The sequence below is a fragment of the Anser brachyrhynchus genome (assembly GCF_964034855.1).
Source record: "Anser brachyrhynchus genome assembly, chromosome: 1".
NCBI classification, from domain to species: Eukaryota; Metazoa; Chordata; class Aves; order Anseriformes; family Anatidae; genus Anser; species Anser brachyrhynchus.
The window spans coordinates 13,370,341-13,380,362 of record NC_137694.1 but is presented as its reverse complement, the minus strand read 5'-3'; positions in this window follow the sequence as shown (position 1 = coordinate 13,380,362).

The following is a 10,022-nucleotide window of genomic DNA, read 5'->3' as shown; positions in this document are numbered from 1 at the left end:
TTCAAAAGTCCTTCCATAAATATGGATCCACACATTAAAGTGTAGCTGACAGCAGAAGGAATATATTATGGTGAAAGCAAACAGGTTTTTATTGTTTTATAATGTAGAATATTAAGAAAAAGTAGAAATTTTATTAAAATCAGTAACTAGCAATGCGTATCTTATTCAAATGAAATACCAAATAGCATTTCTATTCAGAAACCTATACTGATGAGCTTGACTGCTTTGTGTTTGAAAGCAAATTGCAGTTTTGCAGATTTTTACTTCATTCAGGTTGGGAGCCATATTAAATTATTCATTCTGTTTTAAAAATCAGAGGATGGATAAAATACAATCTGCTGAGAAAGAACAAAAGAAAAAGGCAGAGCAGAAGATGGCTTTAGCAATAGTCCATTATAACGCCCAAATCTTAATAATTATACAGAGGTGGAGCATGTGGGTTCAGATTCAGAAGGAAAAGATGACATGTAAGTCTATATATTTGTTTTGGATAAGACAAAAATACATGTTATGTAAAAGAAAATTAAGGTGTGTAAATTACATATGCTTGCTCCAACACTTCATCCTTTTGCTGGGGTGTATTGCAGGTTGCTATTCGTTGGTTGACCTGGGGCAACTTGGTGCCGTGAATGCTGTGAGAGGCGGTGGTTCCCTGCATTGCTTTGCGAGGACAGATGGTGCTGGTACTCTTCTCTAAATATCAGTGGTGCTGATGCAAAGTAGACTTGAGAGGTGTTAGGAAAGTGGAGTATATGTCAGAAGTACAGTGCGGAGTGGGTCAGTATGGTTTCTGGGAAGTGAAGAGTACAGTGATAGGGATAAAACAGGAGGAATAAGAGTCACAGACTTGGCTTCAATTACAGGGAATTCTTCATGGGAAATTGAGAAGGAGTGAAGCTCAAAATAAAAAAAAAAAATATGTCAGAAGACGGAAGAAATAAATGCTTAGTTCACTCTGCCTGAGACTTTGTGTTCCACAGATCCTGCAGGTATGATTTTTTTTTTTTTTTTTTGTGTGTCTCCACACAGCAGCAACTGTGAACACGGACTCTATCAACATGAGTCCACCCAGATACAATTAAGGTAAAAGTAAAGACCAGGCCACAACTTATGGCTGTGGGTTTGAGCTCAAATAACCATGTATGGCTCAAATGTTGCTTCTGCAGAGCTGGAGTCCCAAACTAGTTTTCAGAGCTTTCCTGTTGTTTTTTGTTACTAACTTCTTCGTTCTCTTCTAAATATTGCTTTCGGGCAGGGCAGCTTTTGTGAATCCTAAATTCACAGAAGCAGAGTAGCATCTAGAAGGCATAATTACACAATATGTTTCTTTTCATGACAAAGCTGGCATATGGATAAACTCCATTCAACATACCAGTGCCAATATAACTGTTTGTGGGTTGCACTGTAAACAAGTTTGCTGGAACAACTGAAAAAATTTGGTCTTTTTTTCTTAAATAAAATTTGATGACTTTGGGGGTCTGCTTATGGTAGAACTCTACTATGTTATGACCACAACTAAAGAAGTAGTAATCTGTGGAAAAAGTTCAAGAGTGAGCAGTGTGTTGTGAGAAACAGTTATAGGGGCATGCCAATGTGCTATTAGATCCTGACTGATTTGCATCAGAGCATGTTAATGTAGATGCAGTTTTGACTTCCCGTGCAGTCCTGAGAGTTTTTGTCTTCCTCCTTGAGTCCTTTATTAATGAAAAATTGATACTATTTTGCAGCGATTTGCCTTGCAAATCTTTCCAGTCTCTGTATCTTATTGATCACATAGCATAAAAAGTTATTAAAATTTGTAATTAAAGTGTAAACTTATTGAAGTGTATAATTAAATAATATCGTACCGTAGATTCCCTAAAACACATAATGTTTGAGCATGGCTCAGGTAATAGAAAACAAACTGTCTACATTGAATCTCTTGCTGGATTTAAGACACACTGGTATTTTTCACAAACAAAAACTGGTCTTAATGTACCTTTATAATCATTTGGTTTATTCCAGTAGAACTTCAAGACAACTGTTCATTAAAAGTAGTAGATAAGCAATTCTATAATGTGTATTTAACATTTCAAAATTTCCTTTTTAATCCTTCTTTTGATAGACTACATGCCATGCTAATCAAGCTTAGCCCCTGTCCATGATATAGGATAATATAAGCTACTTTTTAATTAAGCTACTTAAACAGCTGTGTGTTCTTAAAAGTCTCTAGCAAGAAGGGTCTCTGAGCACACTGTAGATTATAGCAGTTTTTTATAAGGTTAATGTACAAAAAACAATCTTGAATGATGACTTTTTTTTTTTTTTCCAGAAAATTGCAGTTATCTTCTCGTGTCTTTCTTTTGATGTCTATGAAGAACAATTTTTTTTTCCATTGCACTTGCAACACTTTTTAGATATAGAAGGACAACTGTAGTATTGCATGTTCGTTCATTCTTTTCTTTCTTTCTTTCTTTCTTTCTTTCTTTCTTTCTTTCTTTCTTTCTTTCTTTCTTTCTTTCTTTCTTTCTTTCTTTCTTTCTTTCTTTCTTTCTTTCTTTCTTTCCCTAGACTAATGGAAACTCAATTTCTTCAAATTTTTCTTAAAAGTTGTTTTTTTTTTTGTTTGCATTATTTCATAATGGACTTGTGATCTTTTATAGTTTTTTTTTATTTCTGCTTGATATCCCCTATGTTCTCTTCACTGAAATATTATTTTTTTATATATAGTATTTGATTTCACTGATCAATTTCACTGTTTCTTTTTTCTTAATCTTTTTGACATCCAAATCACGGACTCAAAATATAGTGAAGCTGTGGATGCCCCATCCCTGGAAGTGTTCAAGGCCAGGCTGGATGGGGCTTTGGGCCCATGCTGGTCTAGTGGGAGGTGTCCCTGCCCATGGCAGGGGGTTGGAATTAGATGATCTTTAAGGTCCCTTCCAACCCAAGACATTCCATGATTCTATGATTTAGTGTTTTTGGTCTGTGAACTGCACCTTACCTGAGAAATAAAGTCATTGTCATCAATAGCTCAAATAAGAAAGAATAGCTCTCTTACAATGTCTGTAGTTCTTTTGAGAGGATAAGTTTTTGATCTGTTCTTTTTATTTTACTTAGTTTTCTGGGGTTCTCAGTATTTGAGAAGGGAATGAAGGAGTGGTGGAGGTCACTTGGTTATTTGTGGGTGCTGCTGCTGCAAAGAATCAGATCATACATACATAAAATGTATAGACACAAACTAGAATTCATATATAATATATTAAAGAGTGACAGCTATTGTGGGGTATGTAGCCATACCTTTTGAAAAAGGCTACAAAGCAGCTATAAAAATATGAAAAAACAAAATTTCCCTTCTGTTTATGTATAAAATTAATTTTATAGCCTGTATAAATCAACTATAATGTCAAGTGTTACCTCAGTGGCTTTGCAGAAAACATTGATGTTTTCCATTTCTAGTGCAATTCCAACTCTGAGGTTTGGATCTGAAAAGCAAGGTAGTTGCCAGCCTAGACATTGGTCTCAGCATAGTGTATAATTTTATGTGCATTTATGAGGAGAATCAAGTAGAAGCTGAGTATTATACTGATTTTGAATAGGAAATAATAAAGTATAAGAAAAAAAGACAATGGCATAATCCACATGATTTTTAAGCCCTATATCTGTGATCCGTATATAAAGATGTCATCGTAGGAAGAGGAATTATTTTTGTAAATGTTTAAATAGTGTTTGCATATCTAAAATCCCAAAGCTGCATATTTTGCTGGTGTAAAGTGTTCATTGAACTACAATGCATTGAACCTAAGCTTACTGGGATCCATCAATGAAACATTTCTCAATGATGAGGCAAAGTGGGCTGTAGTGGGGTGTGCTGTGGCTGCTGAGATGCATGGGAGCACAGCTGTAATATATTTTTATGACAGAGCTATCTCAAACAAAGCTGGGCCACAGGGGATGCGAGTTGATTCTCTTGGGTTGTTTTGGTTAAGGATTGCCATAAACAAAATAAGACACTACTAATGCAGGGATTTGGGGACGTTCCAGACAGGTGTCCAGGTGGTTTGGAAGTGTGAGGTTGTGCTTTTTAGGGCACAAAAAGGAGAAAAGGAAGTGAGAGGTGTGGATCTTTGTTCTACTACTTTTAATCTTTGTTCCTTTTTGGTATCTTCTACAGAATGGGTGTTTACTCTGAGCATTCACAGACTGCGGCAAGTGGAGCATGCCCAGACTTCTCAAAGCTTTGGAACTTGTAAGGAGACTTTATCGTTATCTCTAGCACTGCAGACGTTTTTGGCAGTGTCTTGTTTCAAAATCACAGGTTGTTTTGGTACAGATCTTCATTAGTATACTATCATTTATTGCAACGTTCTCTTCTGCACCCATGCAGAAAAATGTCTGTCGGTTTCTATTTGCTGCTGGGATAAAATCTATCTTCAAAGTCATCTGGAAATCATTTGCTTTGTAAATGTCATTTTTTATGATAAAGTTTCCTAAGAACGTCACTGGTACGACAGTACTCTGGTGAATTACGGACAGAAAATGATTGCTCTGCCTTAAAGTTGGTTACTGTGGTCTTGACTTTGCATGAAATGAATGGTTCAACTGGCCAGTTCAGAGCTGAATATTCAGAAGGCTACTACCTAGTGTGTCAAATCAAAAGCTTCACTTTTGTTCTTCTACCGGGAAACTAGGCCCTACAAATGAATAATAATACAGTCAATACAAGTTATACAGTTCAATTTCTTCAAATACACTTTTTTTGGGAGCTGTGTCAAAATTCTTGTGAGTTTTAAATTAGATTGAGTTTTGAGGTTAAGGAAATAATCCATAGTTCCAAATCAAACGGATTTTTGGTTAGATAAGACTGTGATGGTTCCAGCTGTAATTATCATGGGATGCAAGTCTTCAAAAGCATGGGGCGTATGGAAGGAATATGCTATTGAAAAGGGGCTACACATTTCTTTAGCTTAAAAGAACTTTGTAAGTGCCTAATGCACTCTGAACCACATAAATGTCTTTAAAATTAGTATGGCTGTAGCAAACTCACAGGATTCTAGAATAAAAGCATAAAACTAGAAATAATGATTTTAAAAATAATTTTAAGCAGTTGATATGTAGTGAGCATGGACTGCTTGTGGGACAACAACATATTTTGAGGGTTAGGATTAGGCCAACTGCTTGAATGCATTGTCTACCCAGTTAAATGGTAGTAGTAAGTAAAAGATGCATTATCAGTGATATTCCTGTCTGTTTTTTCCTTTCCTAGCTAAGGAAAGTATAACCTTTGTATAAGTTTTTATATGTTGAAAATCTTTTAAGATCTTGGTTAAATACTCTTGGTATTTTTCTGTGTTTCTTATCATTGAACTTAGTCTCGGTGGTAAAAAAAAATAGGTTCTGGTTGATAAATTTTTCAATCCTGTTCATTTCAGTAGAGCTGCACAGAATATAGGTCATGATAGAAGTGTCTCAAATGCAGTGAAGCAAATCCTTTTATTAAAAAGTCCCTTTTCGACTCACGTTTCTTAGTGACTTATTTAATATAAAACAAATTTCAGTATAACCAGAATAACTTGCACTTTGAAAATCAACACACTGTACACTTAAGTGAGTAGTCATTCTTCACTTCTTAGCTATGTTGATTAACAGAGGTGAAACAAAATTTGCAATAATTTCCTTACTTTTGCAATGGCTTTATATATATTGTTTCTGAGTACAACACGTAACCCACTATTTGACTCAAGGTTTCTCTTGTGCCCATATACTTTGAGTGAACTCTGTACAGGGCATGCCTGCACTTTTCTAGAGCATATTTCAAATTACACTTCATACACTGCTGTAATGAAAAACAATCTTTTATTGTGTTCATTATTGCATGAAAAATTAAATAACTAATATGGAAATACTATTTTGTAAAGCACACTGTCATCTTTGGAGTGTTTTTACTCTGACACCTTATTGTTGAGGTACATATCTTAAGCACTGAGCACTTTGAAAAGGTATATTAAAAGGAATTTTTTCTCTTGAGTGATAGGTTATGGGATAAAATTAGAAAGTTCTTTTTGTGTTCTTGGTGTTAGCCAGTTACCAAACAATGTTGCCATTGATGTATTATTGTGAAGTTATGAAAGTAATTACAATACAGGCATAAAATATTCCTTATATAAAAGCTGCTTGAGGAGAAATGTTGTGGGACTTTATTAATTGTGTTTCTTTCAGGTGGTTTTTTTTTCATACTTACAACTGCACATTTTAAGTGTTGGGTTTCATATCAGATATTCAACTACATTTCAATATATCATATAGTACTTCAGTTCTGCAAATGATTAGAGTTGTGGGATTTTTTAGTATGTAAATAATCCTACTGTTTTATGTAAAATTCTGCACATGGTTTTAGTTTTTCAGTCTTAAATTCATCTTATATTTTCAGATGATTATATTATAATGCATATTTTCTTCTATAGCCAAGGCATTAAATTTTACCAATTTTTCCCTCTTTTCCCTCATTTTGGTTATTGAGTCTCTTCTAAGCTGAAACATTAGTACTCTATTGACAGAAATACTGTTTGGCACTTGGCCATAAAAATGTCAGGTGAAGAGCTATGGAAGAAGCTCACCAAATGTCATTTACTTTTGGCCTGAGATTCCTGTATCTAAGTTTACTTATCAGGACAAGATCTTTTTGGAATGATTTGCTACCAGAATCATTTAGTGTTTCAGAATGACACTTAGTGATAACAGTGTATTTTAGAGCATTTAAGTGTATATCAGCAGCTATCAGTATAGATTTAACATTTTTTTCTGCCATAATACAACACACTTTTTATTATTCAGAGAAGTTAAGAAGAATACTATGAAGTATTTAAGTATTTAATTTAACAATAGTTTTTTTTTTTTTTTTTTTTTAGGATAGATGAATATGTGTCATTTACTGCAGCAGTACTTCCAGGTTCTTTTTTTTTGCAGAGCTGTTTCCATCTGGGTGGCTGCTGACATGTCCTGGTGCTTGGGGTTGTTCCTTCTCCTTGCTGCACTTCATGAGGTTCCTATCAGCCCACTTCTCCAGACTGCCAACTTCCCTCTGGATGGCAGCACAACCTTCTGCTGTATTTTTATTCCAAAATTTGGATGATAACTGCATTGACTTAAAGTCAAGGTCAGGAAATGCAGTTCATGGGAAGTTTTGATTCTCCAAAGAAATGACTGTTTTTCCCCCACAAAGAAATGAAAAACAGATGCATGAAGATCTGTACTACCCAATTATAAACCCTTTGCACCTTGTAGAACGGGAAAAATGCTTGCCTGCCAGTCATTCAAACTAAATCAAAAACATGCATGGTGTCTGTTCAGATAATATATTTTGCTGCCTGAAAACCCATGGAGAATGGCTATTTTAAAAATAATTAACATCTGCAGTGTAAGACCAGTTTAACAGACTTCTAAAATATGAATCTGCTTATGTGCAGTATTATCAACTTTGAAAGACAAACATCACAACCATCAATAGTTTAGAAACAGGTTTGGATCATTTTGGTCCATCCTTAATATTTTTTAATTCCTCCTACTCTGCTTACAGAGTAACACAATTCTGGGTCTTCCTACAAAAGCTGTTACTGGAAGGCACCACTGGCATTTTATGGTGAGAGTGCCTCCTGAGTGGTTTCAGTTAGAGACAGTAACTTCTGAAAGTCTTTTGGGGTTGTAGCTGTGTACTATTCACAGTATACTATCCTTCTGGCAGTTTAAGATCTAGGCAAATTTTGTCTGCTCTAGATCTCCAGATGTAATTTTGTAAAGTAAAAGTAACAGAACCCCAGAGTTGTCCAAGGTATTAATATGATGTTCAAACTTTAGCACAAGTAACAGGTACTCAATTCTGCTCCCAAAAGCAAATCCCTTTGGGTATGGAAAAACATCTTAGTCCTTCCTGATGACACATGTGGAAGTACATGCGACCATGTGATCAGAGGTTAATTCCCTTTGTTACAGCATTTTGCAATAGTTCCAGGACAGTAATCTTTTTCCCAATGCAGCTGATAGCTCTGCTAAGCAGGTAAGTGGGCAGGAAAAATAAAAGCCTTTATGATCAGTATTAAAGGTTTGGTACTAGCTGTGAAAGTGTGCTTGATTCATTAGGAGCTGCCTGCATCCTAACTGTTATTCTGCCATTTTATCATGAATAGTGTTAAAACGGTGGTTTCATGTAAAAAAAAAAGTCTTCTGTTACAACTGGGAAAAATCTCAAGAAATGTTTTTGATTCTTAATGCAGATTTTATTCAGTGTTTTTCAAATAGGAGAATGTTGCCAATTGATTATTTTCTAGTCTGCACTTTAATTGAATGCAAATGTATTAAAAGGAAAAGAAAATGTTCTTATTTTCCAAATAAAAAGTGTATTTTATGTTTTGAGACTACAATGCAAGTATTATTTGGTCAGATAATACATGCCTTAAATTGTTGATGCAGCATATAACAATTCCTAAAGCAAACGAAAACACACTGAAAGTGGTTGTGTAATTATGGGTGAGAACAATTTGCTCTCTAGAGTGGTGACGGAAAAGAACAAATGGCCAAGAATAAAAAAAAAAAATGATCGTGGTCTTGGCTTTTAAATCAGAGGATAGAATAATATTTTCAATGATATCAGCATGCAAGTTATTTAGAAAAATAATTTAATTTAATATTACAATGAACTTTGGCAGGTCATAAAACCACCAAGCCAAAATGAATCATACTCAGCCACGTCTATTCCATTCAGGGGGCTGTACTTAGTAATGTTACAGCCTTTTATGTTACATCCTTTTATCTTACATTCTTTCTTTTCCTTATGTATTTGAGGACAAAACTAAACCGTATTAATGTTTATTGTGTGACATGACCTACATTCTAACATTTGCTTTCCAGAGTTTCTTCTGGAAAACATTTTCATTTGTATTCTACAATAATATATTATTTTAAATTTTGTGTATAACTTCTGATTGCTCTGGGACAGTTAAAAACATAGTTTCATACTTTGCTTATATGAAATTCTGGGAACTAATTCTTTAATGGTTGTCATAAAGAAGAGAAATCCTTCTTTTTAAATATGTTTTCAGTAGAATAACAGAACTTCTGTTATTCTATTGCTATTTTAGGACGCTGTGATCTTGTTAATAATGTGTGTGTGATATAAAATCTAAAATTGCGTAGCATTACATTTATCATGCTATTTATCTTTCATATATACTACTACAATTCTTGCTGGTTTTGTGTGGAAGTCTTGGATGAAATGTTTTTAATGATGTTCTGCTGTTGAGAATTCAGTGCTGCTAGCTTGCATGCTACAAGGCTAATATACAATTAATCATTTTTTTAGATAGTGGGTTGGACAAATCCAGCTATGTTAAATGTTACTAGTACTTTGCATAACATCTACTGATGTATTGGTTTGTAGATGAAATCTCTTTGGAGCTGCTTTATGTAACATCTACAATTAATTTAGAATGAATATAAGAAAGAGTTATTTTTTGCAATGATGTCTCTTAATTCGAACCACTTCATAAAACGGGTGTTACACAAGGCCAGTCTCAAGAGTTAAACTATGTAAGTAGGGAGTTTCACTGGAGGGCTGAATAAAATCAGAGGGAACCATTTATAGTTTTACTGGAGCTGTATCAACATGAGCAAATGAGAGATTGGATAGAAAAGGCAGATGACAGCTCTAGACAGAAAAGGGAATCGTGTGTTGTGCTACCGTGAAAGAAGGCTAAAAGACAGAGCTGACTGCTAGATTGTTGGTCAGATAAAAAGGTTTGGAATACAGGGAAAGTAAACCATCTCCTGCAGGTGCTTTTCTTGTGCTGCTGATCAAGAAAAAGGATTGGAATTTATGGCTATGATAATCGCAGCTGAGAAGCACTATATACAATTTCAGAAAGGAAGGGAGGAAGGGAAGAAGGGAGGAAAGGAGGAAGGGAGGAAGGGAGGGAGGGGGGGAGGAAGGAAGGAAGGAAGGAAGGAAGGACGGAAGGAAGAAAAAGAAAGAAAGAAAGAAAGAGAAAGAA